Consider the following 20,850-nt stretch of genomic DNA (forward strand, 5'->3'; position numbering starts at 1 on the left):
TGAAGGGATTGTCAAGAAAAGGCCATTCAAGAATCTGGTGGAAATTCACAAGGAGTGGACTGTGGCTGGAGTCATTCCTTGTCAAGCCACTCATGACCCAGAGACAATGTCATGAGCGTCTTACCTGGGCTAAGGAGAGAAAGGACTGGTCTGTTGCCCAGTGATCCAAAGTCCTGTTTTCAGATTAAAAGTAAAATTTGCATTTCATTTCGAAGTCAAGGTCCCAGAGTTTGGAGGAAGTGTGGAGAGGCACTCAATCCAAGTTGCTCTCAGCCCAGTGTGGAGTTTCCACTGTTAGAGATGGTTTGGGGAGCCATGTCATCTGCTGGTGTTGGTCCACTGTGTTATATCAAGTCCAAAGTCATCGCATCCATCTACCAGGAAATTTTAGAGCACTTCATGCTTCCCTCTGCTGACAAGCTTTATGGCAATGCTGATTTCTTTTTCAAGCAGGACTTGGCACCTGCCCAGACTGCCAAAAGTACCAATACCTGGTTTAATAACCACAGTATCACTGTGCTTGATTGGCAAGAGCAAACTCGCCTGGCCTAAACCCCATAGAGAATCTATGGGGTATTGTCAAGAGGAAGATGAGCTGAAGGCCGCTATCAAAGCAACCTGGGCTTCCATAATACCTCAGCAGTGCCACAGGCTGATCGCCTCCATGCCACACCGCATTGATGCAGTAATTCATGCAAAAGGAGCCCCGACCAAGTATTGAGTGCATATACATTTTCAGTAGGCCAACATTTCGGTAATAAAAATAATTTTTGAAATTGGGCTTATTTAATATTCACATTTTCTGAGACACTAAATTTTGGGTTTTCATTAACTGTTACCATAATCATCAACATTAAAAGGAAAAAATGTTGTAAATAGATCACTTTGTGTGTAATGAATCTATATAATATGAGTTTTACTTTTTGAATTGAATTACTGAAATAAATTTACTTTAAGACGATGATATTCTAATTCATTGAGAAGGACTAGTATACTATAGTGAAGTCAGAGAGCTATTTTGACCGCCGTTCGATTCAAACAGTGGACACGGAACCCTTGTTTTCGTGTTCAGTGAGGCCCCCAAAGGGATCATACATTTATTGCTTATCCTGCAGATAGGTGATAAATGGTTTTCATGGGCCAACCCCTTTAATTCAGACCTCAGACCCCATCTTTTACTACCAGCTGCTCGCTGTTTCCTCTTTACCTACAGACACTGCCGCACTAAGTCCTGATGCTGTTCAGCACAAGGACCATGTGTTTGCAGCTGGATGTGTAAGGACCTACTGCGGTGGCGCACGAAGGTGGAGAGGTGTGAAGAGAGGTAAGTGATGGTGGCCGTCATCTATTGAAATTGGTTTACATAATTTCTGTAAATCAAATCCACAAATCCAATTAAGAGTGGCCAGTGGCAGGTACTATTGGCATCGGTACTGCTGTGGCTGATACAGCGGTAGTGAGCAGGTATAATTGTGTCAGCTGCGGATTCCCAGCCCACTGAGCACTGGCCCATCTGGTATTTGCTAGTATACACACAAACACACACACACACACACACACACACACACACACACACACACACACACACACACACACACACACACACACACACACATACATAAACAAAACAATGTATACACTAAACGCACTACATACACTATACACACACTACATACATTGCATCAACTACACTTATCCTATAAACACTACATACACACACCTCTACACTACACATCACTTTTGGTAACCGCACTGCCTTGGCTGCTACAGCAGTAGTGAGCCGGGATTATTGTATCAGCAGCGGACTCCCAGTCCACTGAGCACTGGCCCATCTTTCATTTGTTAGTACTATACACAGTACACACACACACTACACTTACACTATACACACCACACTATATACCACACACTATATATATTATTTATTAATGAATTGAACATCTAAATAATATTGATGTACATATCGGCGTTACCTTTTAATACTCTATGAAATATTGATGTTCATTTATGTATTGTATTGGTGTTTACATATATGAAATGTGTGGCAGTGGATTGTGCCTACCTGCCTGTGTGTGACATTTTCTCTGATGCAGGATCACCTTACAAATTTGCTGAAATATTTATATTTAATCAAAATATTTTTTATTCTTTATTCCTCTAACCCAGTGCCATTTTTTCCCTCTTTACTGGCCATTCTTCCCCTTTTATTCCAATTTAATCCGGAGGCACCGTACCCATTGTACTGTGTTATAAGGGTCTTTTTGTGATGTATGCTTTTGTGTTTGCACATCACACACTATATACAAATCACATTAACACCACACACTATTTATTCAAACCACACACTACACGCACACACTATACACAAACTTACACTATAGGCATATCTGCCAACCGGATTCCGGGCGGTATCCCACTGTCCCGGGCAGCCTTGGGGATGTCCCACTGTCAACTCTTTCTGCGTCCTCAGAATGCAGATTCAGTTGAACCCAATACTGAAGCAGGGAATCATCAGCTCCCTACTTCAGAATTAGTTCAGAGCGGAGGAGCAGAGGGAGCTCCTCCACTCGCCGAAGACTCCCCAGACACAACGCTACTTTAAGCGCTGTGCTCGGGGAAGCCCTTGGCGTCACTGTCCACATATGGACAGTGATGTCAGTGGCTATTGATTGAGGGGAATCCCCGTTGCCGATGATCTGGCCGGGGGTTCCGCTCCTAGAGGAAACCCCTGAGGTCACTTTCCATATATGGACATTGACGTTAGGGGCTCTTCCTGGAGCGGAATCCCCGGCCAGAGTTAGCAACGGGGATTCCGCTCAAAGAGTAGCTACTGACGTCACTGTCCATAAGTGACATCAGGGCTTCCCTCTAGGAGCGGAATCCGCGGCCTATGCTTTGTCTGGGGATTCTGCTCCTAGAGGGAGTCCCAATGGAGCTTTCTACAAGGGGGGAGTAGCGCTATCTTCAAGGGGGGAGTGGCACTATCACTATGGACACTGTGGCACTATATAGGTTCACTATCTACATGGGCACTGTGGCACTATCTATAGGGGGCAGCTATGAGGGCATTATACTGTATGTGGGCATCTGTGTGGGCATTATACTTTATGGGGGCATTATACTGTATAGGACAGCTATGGGAGCACTATGCTCTATGGGGCATTATGCTCTCTGGGGGTATTTGTTTGGGAGTTATACTGTGTACAGGCATCTGTGTGGGAATTATACTGTATGTGGGCATCTGTTTGGGCATTATACTGCATGGGGGCATCTGTGTTGGCTTTATACTGTATGGGTGCATCTATGGGGCATTATACTGTATAGTGGCAGCTATTTGGCATTATACTGTGTGGGAGGCACTATGGGAGCATGATACTGTGTCGGCTGAACCGAGTGTGTATAAGCGGGGATTGGGTGGGATTAGAGGTGTGGCTAAAAGAAAAAAGAAATTGCTGTGGCTTTGTGATACTCCAAAGTTGGGAGGTATGTATATGCACCATACACACACCACAGACTATATAGAATTACATTATACACACTATGAACACTATATAGATTTACATTATATACACCATACACACACACACACTATATACAATTTACACTCACACCATGCGCTATATATTCAAACCACACACACAATATACACACATGCTTACATTATACACACACATACTATTTGCATTATACACACACTTACACTATATACACTTTTTAGAGTTACATTATACACACAGCACACACTATATAGACTTACACTATATACACTAAAAACACACTATATAGACTTACATTATACACACTATACACACACCACACACTATATAGACTTACACTATATACACTTACATTATACACACTATAAACACTATACACACACACGCCACACACTATATAGACTTACACTATACACACACTATATACACTATGCACACACTATATAAACTTACATTATACACACTATAAACACTATACACACACCATGTAGACTTACACTATCTTTACTATATAGACACCACAGGTCCTACACCTCCTAGTTGCAGTCAGGGACAGTGCACAGCAGCACAGAGGAGCAGACTGTCAGGGAGATTGACTCTAGCACCTGCCTATCACTATCTCTGACAGTCTGCTCTCTACAGCTGATGTGCTGTGCCGACCCTTACACAGTGGGTGAGTGATGCCCACTGTGCAGTCGCGCACCCTTAAGGCCACATGCCCCCTTTTCCCGGCCTAGCTCGCCCCTGCAATTGACTCCCCGTGCACACCCCCCCAATCTCTTCATCACCAGGTGGGACCGACGACCGCGAAAATGGGGCCGACAGCAGCCCTGCATAGTTTTTTTATGTTATGTGCGGTTCGGGTGGCCATGGGCCCCCTTGGGAGCTTTGGACCCTGGGCGGCCACCTGATCCGCCAATAAGAGGATCCGCCACTGTCTGTTAAGCCCTGCCTAACAGGAGACTGTAAAAATGACAAAACAAAATGCTAAACATTAGTATTGCTGGTTATTGTACCAGCGATAAGTAGATCAAGTCCCCTAGGGGGACTTATGAAATATGTAAAAAAAAAAAATTTCACCCATTTTTAGTAGTGTAAAAAAAATACAAATTTACATTTACAAAAAAAAAAAACCTTTACCCATTTTTCCTATAAAGTAATGTAAAAAATAAACAAAATTGCTATCGCTGCAGCCGTAAAAGTCCGAACTATTACAATATACCATTATTTAACCCGCACAATGAACGCCATAAAAAATTAAAACGCCAGAATCCCTGTTTTTGGTCACTTCAAATCCCACAAAAAAAGAAATAAAAAGTGATCAAAACGTCTCATGTAGCTCAAAATGGTACCAATAGAAACAACAGCTTGCCCCACAAAAAATAATATCGCTCAATTCACAGAAAAATTTAAAAAGTTATGGCTCTCAGAATGTGGTGACATAACACACATTTTATTTTTAACAATTAGTTTTTTCCTTGTAAAACATGAAAAAAAATATATAAATTTGGTATCGCTGTAATCGTAAAGTTAACATGCCATTTTTACCATGCGGTGAAAGCCGTAAAAGGGAAACCCCTCAAAAGTTTGAGGAATCACAGTTTTTTTTCTATTCCACCCCACAAATAATTTTTTTTCTATTTCCCAACACATTATATGGTACAATAAATGGTGTAGTGAAAAACGACAACTCGTCCCACTAAAAAACAAGCCCTCATATGGCTTTATCGATGGAAAAAATGAAAACGAAAATTCAAATAATGGCTGTGTACTGAAAGGCTTAAAGTAATAGTCCAGGATAAAAATAACCCATAACTGCTTTATTCCTAAACAGCGCCACACCTATCCTTGGGTAGTGTCTGGTATCACAGCTCAGCTCCATTGAAGTAAATGGGGCCAAGCTGCAATACCACATATAACCTGTGGACAGGTGTGGTGCTGTTTTTGGAAAAAAGTAGCCATTCTTTCCTAATCCTGGACAACCCCTTTAAAGGGATATTCCAGCCTCCAGCATTTTTCACCAATTCACTGGATAGGTAAAAAATGCTAGATCGGTAGGGTTCTAGCATTATAATATATTAATCTGTTAGTTAGAAACAATGAAATAGTAATTGGCTTTTGACAGTTAAATATGGTCTTCCAGCTAAGAGCAAATAACAACGGGAAGTCATTTGCAATGTGCACTATGACTGCCATTTTTATATGTGCACACTAAGGGTAGTATTATTGCTGATACTATTATATGAACACTGTTATCTGGGCAGTGCGTGGCAGTGTATAGCACTGTTAACTGACCACTGTATAGTACCATTATGTTGGCACTGTATGAGACTATTATTTTGGCACATATCTCACCGCTATTTCGGCACTGTTACTTGAGTGCTTTATATCATTTTTATTTGAAACCATACAGCACCATTATGAATGCGTTGTGTAGCACTATTATTGCAGTATTTTATCATTTGGTCATTTTAGTACTATTGTATAGTAGTATTTAGTACTATTTGACAATGTTATATATGCACTGTAGAACACATTTTTTTAATGTATATTTCACTGAAAAATTGCATTGTTCTCCCTGTGAAAAGGGGGTTATAAATTCCCTTTGTTTTCTTACTCTGTGAATAATATATAATTTTATAAATACAAAAATAGGTAGAACAGCCGCACTATCCTGTATAGTATAGGGTGCAAATCCTCACCAGACACACGACAAGTGCCTTAAGTATTAGCAACCAAAGAGTGCTCCCTCATACTTGGATTGATTTATTGCTATATATATATATATACTAGTCCTCCTCAGTGAATTAGAATATCATCAAAAAGTTAATTTATTTCAGTAATTCAATTCAAAAAGTGAAACTCATATATTATATAGATTCATTACACAGAGAGGGATCTTTATCCAGCATTTTTTTCTTTTAATGTTGATGATTATCTTATGGCTAACAAGTTACTGAAAACCCAAAATTTCGTGTCTCAGAAAATTATAATATTATATAAGCCAAATTTTAAGAATGATTTTTAATACCGAAATATTGGCCTATGAAAAGTATGTACAGTATATGCCCTCAATACTTGGTCGGGCTCCTTTTGCATGAATTACTGCATCAATGCGGCGTGGCATGGGGGCGATCAGCCTGTGGCACTGCTGAGGTGTTATCAATGCGGCGTGGCATGGAGGTGATCAGCCAGTGGCGCTGCTGAGGTGTTATCAATGCGGCGTGGCATGGAGGTGATCAGCCTGTGGCACTGCTGAGGTGTTATCAATGCGGCGTGGCATGGAGGCGATCAGCCTGTGGCACTGCTGAGGTGTTATCAATGCGGCGTGGCATGGAGGTGATCAGCCTGTGGCACTGCTGAGGTGTTATCAATGCGGCGTGGCATGGAGGCGATCAGCCTGTGGCACTGCTGAGGTGTTATCAATGTGGCGTGGCATGGAGGTGATCAGCCTGTGGCGCTGCTGAGGTGTTATGGAAGCCCAGGTTGCTGTGATAGCGGCCTTCAGCTCGTCTGTATTGTTGGGTCTGGTGTCTCATCTTCCGCTTGACAATACCTAATAGATTCTCTATGGGGTTTAGGTCAGGCGAGTTTGCTGGCCAATCAAGCACAGTGATACTGTGGTTATTACACCAGGTATTGGTACGTTTGGCAGTGTGGGCAGGTGCATGTGTGTGTGTATATACCTAGGTGGCTAGTTCAAGAGCATGACTAGGGTAGGACCAACGTATGAAAGTAGTACATGATGAATTTCTGCATTTTACTTAAAAGTGTAGATTATAGCAAACTGCCCCACACATACAATTCCTTCAAAACTATAATTCTTCATTTGTAATTTGCACAATAAGGGACAAAATGTATCAAAGCATTATGGTACAGGAAGATCATTCCACATGATCATACTGTACTAATATGATATACTGTTTGTAATCACATAGTGTCCTACCCAGCATCCTTTCATCATCCTCTCTTATGATGTCATAATTGCTTAGAACTGGATGCTCTGTGTCTCATACAGTTGAGACCTTTGTGGTGAAGCATGAAGATGTGGAATAAGAGACAGAACAGGGAATTATTATTATTATTATTATTATTATACTAATTCTATGTTGCCCAAGGCAACCAAAGTTCAGCTTTCATTTCCTAAACTGGAAAAAGCAAAATGTGGATACTGATTGGCTACTTTGGGCAACAACCCTTGTTCTTCTAAACATCTATGATACATGAAGCCAGGTTAGGTTAGAACATGTAGTCTATTTCAGCAATCCACCTAGTACAATGTGTGCGTATACAGTATGTGAATTTTAAATAACACTCCATGGCTGACTCTATAGTTCCATAGATAGGAAAAGGCTGTGTAATATATTTACATTTTTTTATGTTAAATGTATATATATATATATATATTTCTTTCGCTGTTATGAGTGACCTAGGTTACTAGTCTCACCTGAGATGTGATCCTTTGCCTGTGTACCTGTGACAACACTACCTGTTGCTCTGGCAATACAGTGTTATCATAGGAACCCTGGGCCCCATAGCCACCAATCAGATATCTTTTTTTCTGACCATTGCCAGAAAAATAAAAACAGGATTTAGATTTATTGTTTTAAGGCCCAACATTGCTCTAATAACGCTGAAATGCCGGCTCACAGGAGAGCAAATTCACCATTGGGAGACATTTTTCAGGGAGTTCTGCTTCAAGTAAAACATTTTATTCTATTGTAAATCACAATCTAGGGGGTTATAATATTAACTTGTAGTTCATGTACCAACATGCTGTATGTAATCTTAACACAGATCAGTCCCAGCTTCCTTTGCTAATTGTTTCTTATGATGTCATACAGGTGTGAAATCATAATTGGTTAGAAATTGGTGCTTTGTCTACCAGCCTCTAGTATAGTTAGGCAGTTGTCATCAGAGGAAGAACAGACAATAAGCTTACAGGACATGGGGAAAAGGGACAAGATTCTATGCGGCCCAAGCAACCAAAGTTCAACTTTAATTTTCTAAATCGTAAAAAGCAAAATGTGGATACGGAATGGCTACTTTGGGCAACAACAGCCCTTGTACTTCTAGGCATTTATGATACATGAAGCCAGATAAGGTTAGAACATCTAGTCTATCTCAGCAATCCACCCAGTACAATTCGTGTATATATATCAATTTTAAAAAACGCTCCATGGCTAAGACTTTTTTCACAATGGCGTTACTATGAGTTTACCTCTCTTCCATCAGAGTAAGAGAAGATCGATACATTAAACGGAATGCAACGGTTCCATTAGAATTACCAATGATTTCAATGGTAATTCTTTTGTATCAGTTGCTTTCCGTTTGTCCCCGTTCAATAGGTTTCTGTTTTTTTGAACGGAAACAAAAGTTCTGCAGTCTGCACTTTTGCTTCCGTTCAAAAAAAACATTGAAAATATTGAGAATGAATAAAAGCGGAGGAGGAGGGGCTTTTATTATTTTCTATTTGTACATTATACCTGAGATAAATAATTATGGCCCTAGTGTGTTATACATATAAGTGTCTATGACATGTATCAGGAACATATTATCACACCTTTGATTCTTTACAGATGACTGATCCCAGTGAGAAGAAGGAACGTGACATATAATCCTGTCAGCAGCAAGAAAGGAATCACAAGACAGGTAATTAATATTTATATTAATTACTGATAACACTCAGGCTAGATATGAGTTCTAGACCCGCAGAGGTGTGATAGTATCTTCCTGATACATCAGAATATATGTGTTTTTAACATGTATATCTTCTATAGACAATATCTAGTATAACACAACCATATCTCAGGTACAGAGGTGAGGAACATCTCTGTTCTTTACCCTCTGTTTTATAGTCAGGACTCCCCTTTTATTTTTAATATAATTTTTAATAGCTATTCAGTCTTTGATTAACCCTTTCAGGACCAGAATTATTGTTCCATTATTAGTAAAAGAATCTATGAAATTATCGGCAGAATTTAATATGGTCTAATAATTAATATTACCTGTCAATGTTCACGGGCTTTACAGATGACACCTAACTGTCCGTACCAACGGGTCCCTCCCCCATCACATTCCTTATTAATCAAATGGCGGTTTAGTATACAAAGATTTTTTTCAACACCAATTACCCTTAAAGACCAGTATATAATTCCCTTTTTTCCAGTTCATGTATTGTCTTAAACTGTTTAAATGATGTATTTTTTAGCGTCTATTTATGTTTTAATATCTCGATTTGAGTATTGCAGAGGTTCATATCCGACAGCCTAATAAACAAAAATAAGCATTAATAATCTATCCACTACTCAAGGATAAAATTGGATCATTGTTATCCCTCATCCTATCATTGATAACTATCTATCAAACAATGCTGTAAGTACACAACTTACTATTAGAGCAGTGATGTTCTATCACCGGCTCTCTGTTTCAGCACCACTTTTGCTGGACAGCTCCACTGTGCTGGATAGCTTTTAGGAAGGATGTGGTATACGTCTGAAACGCGTAGGCACTTTGGAACTACGCTCTGTTTTAAACTTGACTGCGCTGGACCATCTACTTTTGTCCATTTTTCTAATGTATTTGACCTTGCATTGTTACTGGCAGTATGATCACAAGAAACCCAGGTTTGATGCAGGTTTCTTTTAGTAGGCCGTTAATGTTTGCAAAACGACCAAAAGGAAATACAAAAAACTGTTCTTAGCAGAGAGGCACAGTCACTTAAAATATTACACAAAGTGGCGGCAATTTCAGGCAATTCAGGAAATTGGGTTTTACCAGCTTGGTTTCCTTGGGACAGAGCTCGGACTCTTCCCTGATACAGGGGTAACCCATCGTCTCGGCAACTAAATAACAGGGAGGCTTCACGCAACTTCCACTTGTTACATCCAATGCTGCCTCTTTCACAGCAATCATCTGTGGGGAGATTCCTGCACTCCACCGCCACGGCAATGGGCCCTTCTCTGGCTTCAGGGCCTACTCAGCCCTGTTGGCACAATAGTTGCTGATTTATGGGTCGCAGCCCTTGCACCTGAACCCATTAGGTGGGAACAGTCGCCTTTTATCAAATTTAAAAACAGCCTTTTGTGAGTTATTCAATGTTCCGACACTGATTACTTGCCCATACTACACTGTTTTTGCACACTAAAGTAAATGTTAAAGACAGTGGCCGAGCCGGTATTCCCGGTGCCTGCAATAAACAGGGTCAGCCACCATTGTCTGAACAGTGTTACATAGCAGTGAGCTTTGCTGACGTGAGCATCTGCACAGCTCAGAACATGTAAGCACAGGTCCTGTGACTAAAACAACACATAAAAATGCTTCCTGGCCACTAGGTGGCAGCATCGCAATGGAAGTATATATGCATATAGTGACCGCTCATCTCCTCTTGTCCTGGACCTATAAAGGAAATACAGTGTTAAACATACATAACACAAAAGCATAGAAAGAGACAGCAAAATCTATCTCTACATTACTCCATACGGCTCTTCTCGTGAATAGGGGAGACTCCCTTCCATACCTTTCATTGCCCCCTTGCCTTATTCGGTGCCATTCCCGGCACCAGGAAAAATAAGCAACTAAAATAACTGAAACAAAAACACAGATTCCTTTCACACAAATTGGGCCTTCTTCCGACAGTCTCTGAAGGCCCTGTTAGACTCAGTTCAGGCCCTCTTCAAAATTACTTGGGCCTCAGGTTCAAAGCTTAGTGGTTACAGTCTCTCACAGGCGAGGCACATACTTAACAATTGCAGTCTCATACTCAAGGTCCAAGGACTCCCTTCTTTGTCTCAGTCTTATGCACAGCCTCTTGTCTTTCTCTTGCTGGGAGACTCCTCTCTACCCGCATCTTGAAAGCTTCCTTGTGGCTCATTACAGTTACTGAAATGCAGCCAAAGGTGCACTTGGCAAGAGCGTACTCATGACTGCAACTCCGGCACTAGCTTACCCTCCAATGGAACTACGACTATACTCTCTGTGAAATTCATCATGTAAACCTTCCTGCCGTGCCCTCTGCTCACTCCTTGGGCACTCCATACGGCATGCCATCTTTCCTGGGCTGTGACTATCCTGCCAACTATGCCAAAAAGTTTAGGAGCGGGTATCAGTTAAGTGCTCGCAGGATTAGTCATGAAATGATGACAAGAATACCAGATTTGATGCAAATCCTTTTAGTAGGCTAAAATCTGTACAAAATGGCCACAATTTCAGGCAATGCAGGCAATGGTGGCTCACCAGCTTGCCTACCTTTGGACGGAGCTTGGGCTCCTCACTGATACAGTACTAACATCCACTTCAAATCGGGGCTTTTCCTCTTTCTTACCCTTCAACATCCTTTATCGCTTTTATGGGGAGGTCCAGGCAACTTCCACCCACCGCCTCAGCAACTCAATCGTAGGGAGGCCCAAGGCAACTTCCACCTGTTATATTCAACGCTGTCTCTATCACATCAATCATCTGCATGGAGACTCCTGTTTGGGCACTCTAGCCAATGCCCAAGGATACGATCTAGAGGAAATGAGTCCTTCAAGAGAGGATTGAGGATGTCGCTGATACAGGATGAGCTGATTCCAAACACTGATTGCCTTGGATGCCCAGCCAATCTCCAGACATAATGACAAACGACGCCTGAATTTCTCATCATAGCACCACCAAGCTGCACCTCCATGCAGCTTGTGTGCACTAAATATGCTATATTATCTAAGCATGCAAAGAGTACAGCGCCCTTTTCAGGGAAGCGCTGACAAAAAAAATGAGCCATAACCGTGAACCCTTAAAGAGGCTCTGTAACCACATGACGGTACAAGGGCGACAAGGGGCCACACAAACACCCTCCTATCTAATAAATATACAACGACACAATTAAAATTGGAAGGTGCTTGTCACAGCTTTATTAGATGATTTCTTTTACAGAACCTGAGAATATATAAAAAACAAGTATAAACATATCATAAACATAATTAACATGTTAACATTATGTGGCTAAGTCCTTGACAACCTCCAAAACATAAATAAAGCAATACCCTTAAACCACTAGCCGTGACCATATAAGCTACAGTGGCGTCACCACATGTATGTTAAAGCACCACGCTTCCCAGGGTCCGCCCCTTAGAGAAGCCCAAATCCATAGCTTTAAAATAAAACCAATATATTGTGTCAAAGACAGCAATATATAAAAACATAAATAGCGTTGCTAAGGACCCGCCACAGCATGAAAACTTGACTCCTTAAATTTTCATGCGCCGCCACACTTGAAAACCCAACTCCAGGCCTTCTTGGAGGCCAAAATTAAAAACATCCAGGCCCACATCCGTTAAGTGAACCCCATACTTTCCAATGTACGCGCCCCGATCCTCCAATAGTCGGTGATGAACTCCCAACCCTCCATTTAGGCGAACAAACTTGCCCACTGTCTTATTAATTTTAACTCTGGTCACATTCAGCGCCGACACTGATTGCGCATTGCGCCATTTTAACCGCTGTACAATTTCGGACCAGATAATCAAAAGCCCAGGATGGGTGTCTACAAAACATAAGAAGTCCCTCTTAATGTTGTTCCGCATGGGATAACTCCCGATGTCATTACCCCCTGCATGAATTATCAAGATATCAGGTAGACCCCAGGACCTAACCGCAACCTGAAACAAAGGCCTTACCTGATCCCAGGTCAGGCCACGAACTCCGAACCAGTGTACCTCCACCTCAACCGGATCTATACCCAAATACCTACCATTTGGACGCACACGGGCACGCCTTTCAGCCCTGTAAATATAGGAATGGCCAAGAAGCCAAACCATACGTTTTGCAGACCCTGAAAGCAACAGAAAATTAGTCACACAGAACAAGAATGACATCCCCCCCCCCAAAATAAACCCAAGATAAAGAAATCAACATTCCAGCAAATGCAGCCTAACATAGGAACGAAAGCGGCTGGACTCCCAGCGGCCAATCCTCTTAACTGAAGCAGTGTCGAGCCCAAAACGAGAAACCTCAGTAGCAGCTCCAATCCTAAAAGAATGAGAGCTGTAATCCAGATGTGAAAGGCCCAACCCTTGTACGCATTTCTTAAAGACAGCAATAAATTGATATCTGGACAACGCTGAACCATCCGCATGTACCAGCAAAGAGGAAAATCACTGAGGACACATAGCCATGAAACGCAGAAAACACCCCACTGGGCACGATTCCCCCTCATGAATTTTAGTCAAACAAATCTCAAAACCTTTTCCATTCCTGTCAGTTTTTGAATGATACAACATTATTCTCAACACACTATCCTGAAAAAAACACATCGGTTACTTGAATACCGCCCTGCACCCGTTTTGAGGGACTAACCAATTTGTCAACCCTAAAAGCCCCATAGAAAGCCCAAGAGAAAGCGAATTGAAACAACAACCTCTCATAATCTGAATGGGATATCTGTGCAACTGATAAAATGTCCCTCCAACATTGCAAAAGACACCGGCCCACGCTTATCCTGCCCGACATGCCCTTTTTGAAAACCCTGCAGAGCCCGCCGTATCAAAAAATGCTTAGTAACATCCGTACAACCAATTAACTTAAAGAAAAAGGAAAGTGCCGCTACCGACTTAACAACAGAGGAAGCTGAAGATCCACTCTCCATAAGAGATAACAAAAAACAAAACATCCCCTCTAAGGCACTAAAAGGACTCCCTTGACTACACCACGAATCCTCCAGCTGGAACCATCTCACCCAGATCTTGGTATAAGCATCCCACGTAGCAGGGGCCAGCGAACGCTTTGCCCACCATATCAGACGAGCAACACCACCCTCCAAAGGTGCTCGGGGCAAGAAACTGGATCCCTCTCCGCCTCTGGAGGTAGCCAACGGAAACGATCCCACTGCAATCGAGATAAAGCATCTGCAATGTCATTGGAAACTCCAGGAACATGATGAGCCCTAAATAGCCTTGTTATCAAAGTGAAAAACCACTGACCGATTGGACAAAAGCGGTCCCCAAATTTCCACCGCAACAAGAATGGGAAACAACTCCAGAAAACAAAGATTACCCGTCAAACCACACTCCCTCCACTCTAGTGGCAAAGTATCAACACACCATTTTCCCTGAAAATACGCCCCGAAACCGATAGAAGCGGAAGCATTAGTACACAATTGCATCTCCACATTCGAAACTCCCTCTGCAATCCATAATGATCTGCCGTTATATTTTACCAAAAAGGAATCCCAAACCCTCAAATCCGCCTTATGCTCCTTGCCAAGGCGAATAAAATGGTGGGGACATCTAACACCAGCAGTTGCTTGTGCTAAGCGCCTACAAGAAACACGGCCCATGGGCATAATTCTACAGCCAAATTGAGTTTCCCCAATAAAGATTGAAGGAGCCGCAGGGTGATTTTTGTTCTCACCAGAGCCTCCTGCACCGTTGCCCACATATCAATAAGTTTTGCCTCTTGCAACCTACATTCCATTGCCTGGGAATCAATTTCAATTCCCTTAAAACAGATCGTTGTGGTTGGTCCTTCTGTTGTTTCAAATGCCAACGGAACCCCAAAGTCAACAAAAACATCCATCACTGCCCATAACAATATTGCACACGACGGCTGAGCCGCAGGGCCCACACAAAAGAAGTCATCCAAATAATGAATAACTTCTTTAGAGCCGGCTCGTTTACGGACCACCCACTCCAAAAACGTGCTGAAGGCTTCGAAATAGGCACAAGAAATAGAGCACCCCATAGGAAGGCACCTATCAATATAAAAAAGGCCATCAAACGAGCACCCCAGCAAGTGCATGCATTCTGGGTGCACCGGCAAAAGGCAAAATGCAGACTCCACATCCACCTTAGCCATAAGCGCCCCTTGCCCCGCCGTCCTAACCAAACAAACCGCCTCATCAAATGACGTATAGGAAACCCGCGTCAAAGACTCATCAATATCATCATTTACCGAAGAACCCTTCAGATAAGATAAATGATGTATAAGCCGAAATTTGCCCGCCTCCTTCTTGGGGACAACCCCCAGCGGGAAGACATGCAAATTGGAAATAGGAACATCAGAAAAGGGGCCTAACATTCTACCCAACAAAACTTCCTTCAGCAACTTGTCTCGTACCACTTCTGGATGATCCCGCACCGAACGCAGATTATTACCAATCAAAAAACCCATCCCCGGGGAGAATGGAATCCTAAATCCGTCCCCAAAACCGTTCAATAACAGCTGCGCCCTCTCATTATCGGGGTACCTCTTTAGCCAAGGCGTCATAGCGTCGAGGTTCACTGGACTCACCCCCTTCAGCAGAACCATCCCCTGGCTTCGTCGTGCCTCCTCGTGCCCGCTTAAAACACTTGAAGACGGTGTGGTTACCACCCCTACACCCGGCACATTCGTGTCTATAGACACAATTAGTTCCCCATTTACAGGTGCTCTCGTTGTAGAGTCAGCAGACCCCTTTTTTAAAACTCCCCGACGAACCCGCTGATCTAGACCCGCCGGGTGAGGACTGAAAGGGGTTATGCAAACCCGCAACTTCAACATGACCCCCCTGACCAGCCCCCTTTGGTGTAGTCATAAGGCGCATCCAAAGGTTTCCTCCTCCTTACGATGTTCCTTGCCCTTTTCCCACCGTTCCACACTAAATCGCTCCAACGGCAATAAAGTAAAAATATCCAAATTCTCCCTTTTCCAAATCTTTTCACGGATCACTGGCTTTAAGTGGGCACCTAATGGACCTTCAAAGCAAATGTACATGCTCCCCTTTGCAGTATCTAAAACTGGCAAGGGCTTATTAGCCCCATCTACCTTCTCCGTCTGGACCCCAGCATCTAAGGCATTAAATGACGAAGAGCCTGCCTCAGCACTCGCAGTACTCTCCCTACGAGAACCCCCCTCTAACTGTCCCTGCGCTGACCAAGCTCCAACGGGACCTGCTAGCTGTGACCCACGAGAAGTATCAACTAAAGCTAACAACTGACGTAACCCATCTAACAAATTTCCCCAAACTCCACTCGTGACTGACAAATCCCCCGTAGAACCGCAACCTACAGGTACTTGCCCCACTAGACTACTCTCATTACTAAAATTACTGCCCACGTGTATGGTGTGTAAACGCTGTGACTCACCAGAAGGCTGCCCGTCGCCAGACACTAACGGGGCCGTCCGTCCTGAATCCACCGAAGCCGTCTCCTGACCGTGCATCCTAGGCACCCGAGTGCCCGCCGCAAAGCATCGGCCGCTTCTACACCGGACTCCCGTCCCGACAACACCTGGAACGGCAAATAAACAGACAAAACACCTGCCACCTGGCCAACGTCATCCTCAGGAGGCGCTGGATGATGCAAATTTTGTACATATTCAGCAGACTGTGCAGACCTAGCACTACTGCTGCTATAACGAAAATGGCCAGGAGGTGGCGCAGGCCTGCCACCACGATGTAATAATTTTCCTGAACAGTAGCTGGCGCCGGCCTACCACCGACACTGCAATGTTCCGAACGGGCACTAAATGGCGCCAAATCACCCATGCTAACGGGTGTACTATGCACACTGGCCCTTGCTCAAGCGTTCAGGAGGCTGTGAACGTCGGGCCCTATCTGCTAAAGCCCCTATCTGCTCCTGGACCCACTTCAGCCCCTTATCAGCTGCCTCCTCCCTAACCCTAACAATTAACTGCTCTAAACCCTCCATAACTCTACGGCCCTAAAACTGACCAGAAAACAGCTACCCTGACACTGGCTGCACACCTCTATCCTTGACAAAATTTTTCAAGCCATAACATGGCTTCCCTTCTTATCCCACTATATATACATCCCATTAACTCCACCCCCAATGCTCACAACCCCCTAGCACAATTCCTGACTCAAACCCACCCACAAACCTATAACCAAAATACCCCTCTAAATGACCCCTTGCAGTCCCAGACCCGTCATGACCGCCCTCTGCCCAGCTCTGCTTAGCTCTGGGCTCACATTATAAGTGGCCTATCGTCTACATAATATGATCGGCGCTGTAATGTAGATTACAGCAGTGTTTTTTATTTAGAAAAACAATAATTTTTTACAGAGTTATGACCTATTTTAGCTTCATGCTAATGAGTTTCTTAATGGACAACTGGGCGTGTTTTACTTTTTGACCAAGTGGGCATTGTGGAGAGAAGTGTATGATGCTGACCAATCAGTGTCATACACTTCTCCCCATTCATTTACACAGCACATAGCGATATAGCTATATCGCTATGTGCAGCCTCATAAACACACTATAACGTTACTCAAGTGTCCTGACAGTGAATATACATTACCTCCAGCCAGGACGTCATGTCTATTCACAATCCTGACACTTATGTAGCGTCTCTGTAATATTTACAGCAAGGCAAGCGTAATCTCGTTTAAATGACAGGTTACATCGTACAGGTCTTTACCACTTTGAAATTTTTCTCAGACCCTCTCTCAAAACTAAGCTTCTTGTCCACAATACGCTCTTTGTCCACCATTACGTGATACACTGAAACCAAATATCACAAATTCTCGTCTGTGGATCTTGTCCCCTATATTGGTGGACAGGTAAATTCCCAGAGGAGCCACTCCACAGAGTAATAAGCCACAAAAGGTTAATCTGTACAAACCATCTAGTCAGGCGGGGTATTAACCTACTGGCTTTACTGGCAGAGCTTATACTCCACCCTTTGCCACCCAAACAAGCCCAAGTTGTCCTTTAAAACAGAGAACAAATCCTCATCCGTCAACACATTTGTGCTTGACTACGCAGCCAAACATGAAGGTGACTCACCACTCACAGGAATCCTGGCATCACCCAAGGGTGCCTCCAAGATTGTTCCAGCAGCTGGACGACCAGTCTCTTGACCGTGGTCAGCTGCAGATCCCAATGATGCAATAGGAGGCAGTCTTCGTCCGTATCCTATGACAACGGTCTCTCCCACCAGCAGCAAGGAGGGGGCAATAAATTCCCTTTGGAGTCTACACCTGTCTCACCACTGATGCTACCGACTGCCCTCCATAGTCTGCCTGTACATTATAATCACAGGACTGCTTCTCCCACCACACCTCGAGCCATCCATGCCTCTACTGCTTCCTCAGGGTTTAGAGCAGAACCCTGCCTCATGGACCTGTTAGATGAGGGTGCAATGTAAGGACTGACTCCTCCTTCCTCTACATCAGCGCTGTCCCACATCCCCGGACCACTTTACTGCAAGCCGGGAACTTCCGACCATGCCACATGCAGGGAAGGGGGGGGGGGGGGTGGAGGAACTCTTTTTAGAGGATAACACATCCCTCTACAAAGCATGGGACAACAATAACAGTCCATAAGCTTTTGGAAAGGGCTCCTCAGCTCCTTTGCTTTGGGAAAATGGACACCAGCTGCCAGACTCCAGCCATCCCTTAAAAAGTGGATTTCCACGCCGTTGCATCCACTCCACCACTGAGGACCCTGTGTGGTAACAATCCTGAATCTTTTTTGAGAACTGTTGCCTACTAGGCACTGGTAACCATTTATAACTGACAAAATAATTGTGTTAACCATTTAAGATTACATTGATAATAACCATTAATTTAAACTATATAAGCAATATACCCATAAGCTCCATAATTCCAGGCACCCAAGGGGCCTTACAATAGAATACACTTGTTATGCTACTTTTGACCATAAAATGGGGTTTTGCCATACAGCACAGGCAAGGGGGGGACATGTTATTTTGTTTCATTTTTGAGGGGTTAACCCGACGGAAACCTCAGACGGAATCCCTCAACGGAAGGGCAACGGTGATGTGAACAGGTCCTTAATGTCGTCTTTTTCTTTATTTTCTATTTGTACATTATACCTGAGATAAATAATTATGGCCCTAGTGTGTTATACATATAAGTGTCTATGACATGTATCAGGAACATATTATCACACCTTTGATTCTTTACAGATGACTGATCCTAGTGAGAAGAAGGAACGTGACATATAATCCTGTCAGCAGCAAGAAAGGAATCACAAGACAGATAATTAATATTTATATTAATTACTGATAACACTCAGGCTAGATATGAGTTCTAGACCCGCAGAGGTGTGATAGTATCTTCCTGATACATCAGAATATATGTCTTTTTAACATGTATATCTTCTATAGACAATATCTAGTATAACACAACCATATCTGAGGTACAGAGGTGAGGAACATCTCTGTTCTTTACCCTCTGTTTTGTAGTCAGGACTCCCCTTTTATTTTTAATATAATTTTTAATAGCTATTCAGTCTTCGATTAACCCTTTTAGGATCAGGCTAAGTTTCATTTTTATGTTTTTGTTTTTTTCTTCCCCGCCTTCCAAAAGTCATAATTTTTTCGTTGACACAGCCATATGAGGGCTTAATTTTTACGGGACAAATTGTACCATACCTCAGGTACAGAGGTGAGGAACATGACTATTATTTTACCCTCTGTTCCCTAAAGTCAGAAATCCACCTTTTATTTCCAATAGAATAAAATTGTTATGGTCCTTTTGGCCATAGAATTTGGCATGAGCGGAGGCTAGTGAGGGCGAGTAATGTATTTGCCCTTGCATTGTTACTGGCAGTATGATGACAAGAAACCCAGGTTTGATGCAGGTTTCTTTTAGTAGGCCGGTAATGTTTGCAAAAGGAAATACAAAAAACTGTTCTTAGCAGAGAGGCACAGTCACTTAAAATATTACACAAAATGGCGGCAATTTCAGGCAATGCAGGAAATGGGGTTTTACCAGCTTGGTTTCCTTGGGACAGAGCTCTGACTCTTCCCTGATACAGGTGTAACCCATCGTCTCAGCAACTAAATAACAGGGAGGCTTCACGCAACTTCCACTTGTTACATCCAATGCTGCCTCTTTCACAGCAATCATCTGTGGGGAGGTTCCTGCACTGCACCGCCACAGCAATGGGCCCTCTCTGGCTTCAGGGCATACTCAGCCCTGCTGGCACAATAGTTGCTGATTTATGGGTCGCAGCCCTTGCATCTGAACCCATTAGGTGGGAACAGTCGCCTTTTATCAAATTTAAAAAGAGCCCCTTTGTGAGTTATTCAATGTTCCGAAACTGATTACTTGCCCATACTACACTGTTCTTGCACACTAAAGTAAATATTAAAGACAGTGCCCGAGCCGGTTTTCACGGTGCCTGCAATAAACAGGGTCAGCCACCATTGTCTGAACAGTGTTACATAGCAGTGAGCTTTACTGACGTGAGCATCTGCACAGCTCAGAACATGTAAGCACGGGTTCTATGACTAAAACAACACATAAAAATGCTTCCTGGCCACTAGGTGGCAGCATCGCAATGGAAGTGTATATGCGTATAGTGACCGCTCATCTCCGCTCAAAAGAAAAATTAACGGAAGGGCAGGC

The 20,850-nt window shown here is 43.1% G+C and overlaps 1 long non-coding RNA gene across 1 annotated transcript in view; it reads left to right on the forward strand.

Annotated features, from left to right (window-relative positions):
• The window catches only part of LOC142699162 (uncharacterized), a 32,731-nt gene extending 13,252 nt beyond the window's left edge, over window positions 1-19,479 (forward strand). The window contains exons 2-3 of the long non-coding RNA XR_012866049.1: window positions 9,077-9,149; window positions 19,404-19,479. This is a non-coding gene — a long non-coding RNA (uncharacterized LOC142699162). The remainder of the gene's footprint in view (window positions 1-9,076; window positions 9,150-19,403) is intronic.
• The last annotated feature ends 1,371 nt before the right edge of the window (window positions 19,480-20,850 follow it).

The sequence above is a fragment of the Rhinoderma darwinii genome, unplaced genomic scaffold (genome assembly GCF_050947455.1).
Source record: "Rhinoderma darwinii isolate aRhiDar2 unplaced genomic scaffold, aRhiDar2.hap1 Scaffold_138, whole genome shotgun sequence".
In the NCBI taxonomy this organism is placed as follows: domain Eukaryota; kingdom Metazoa; phylum Chordata; class Amphibia; order Anura; family Rhinodermatidae; genus Rhinoderma; species Rhinoderma darwinii.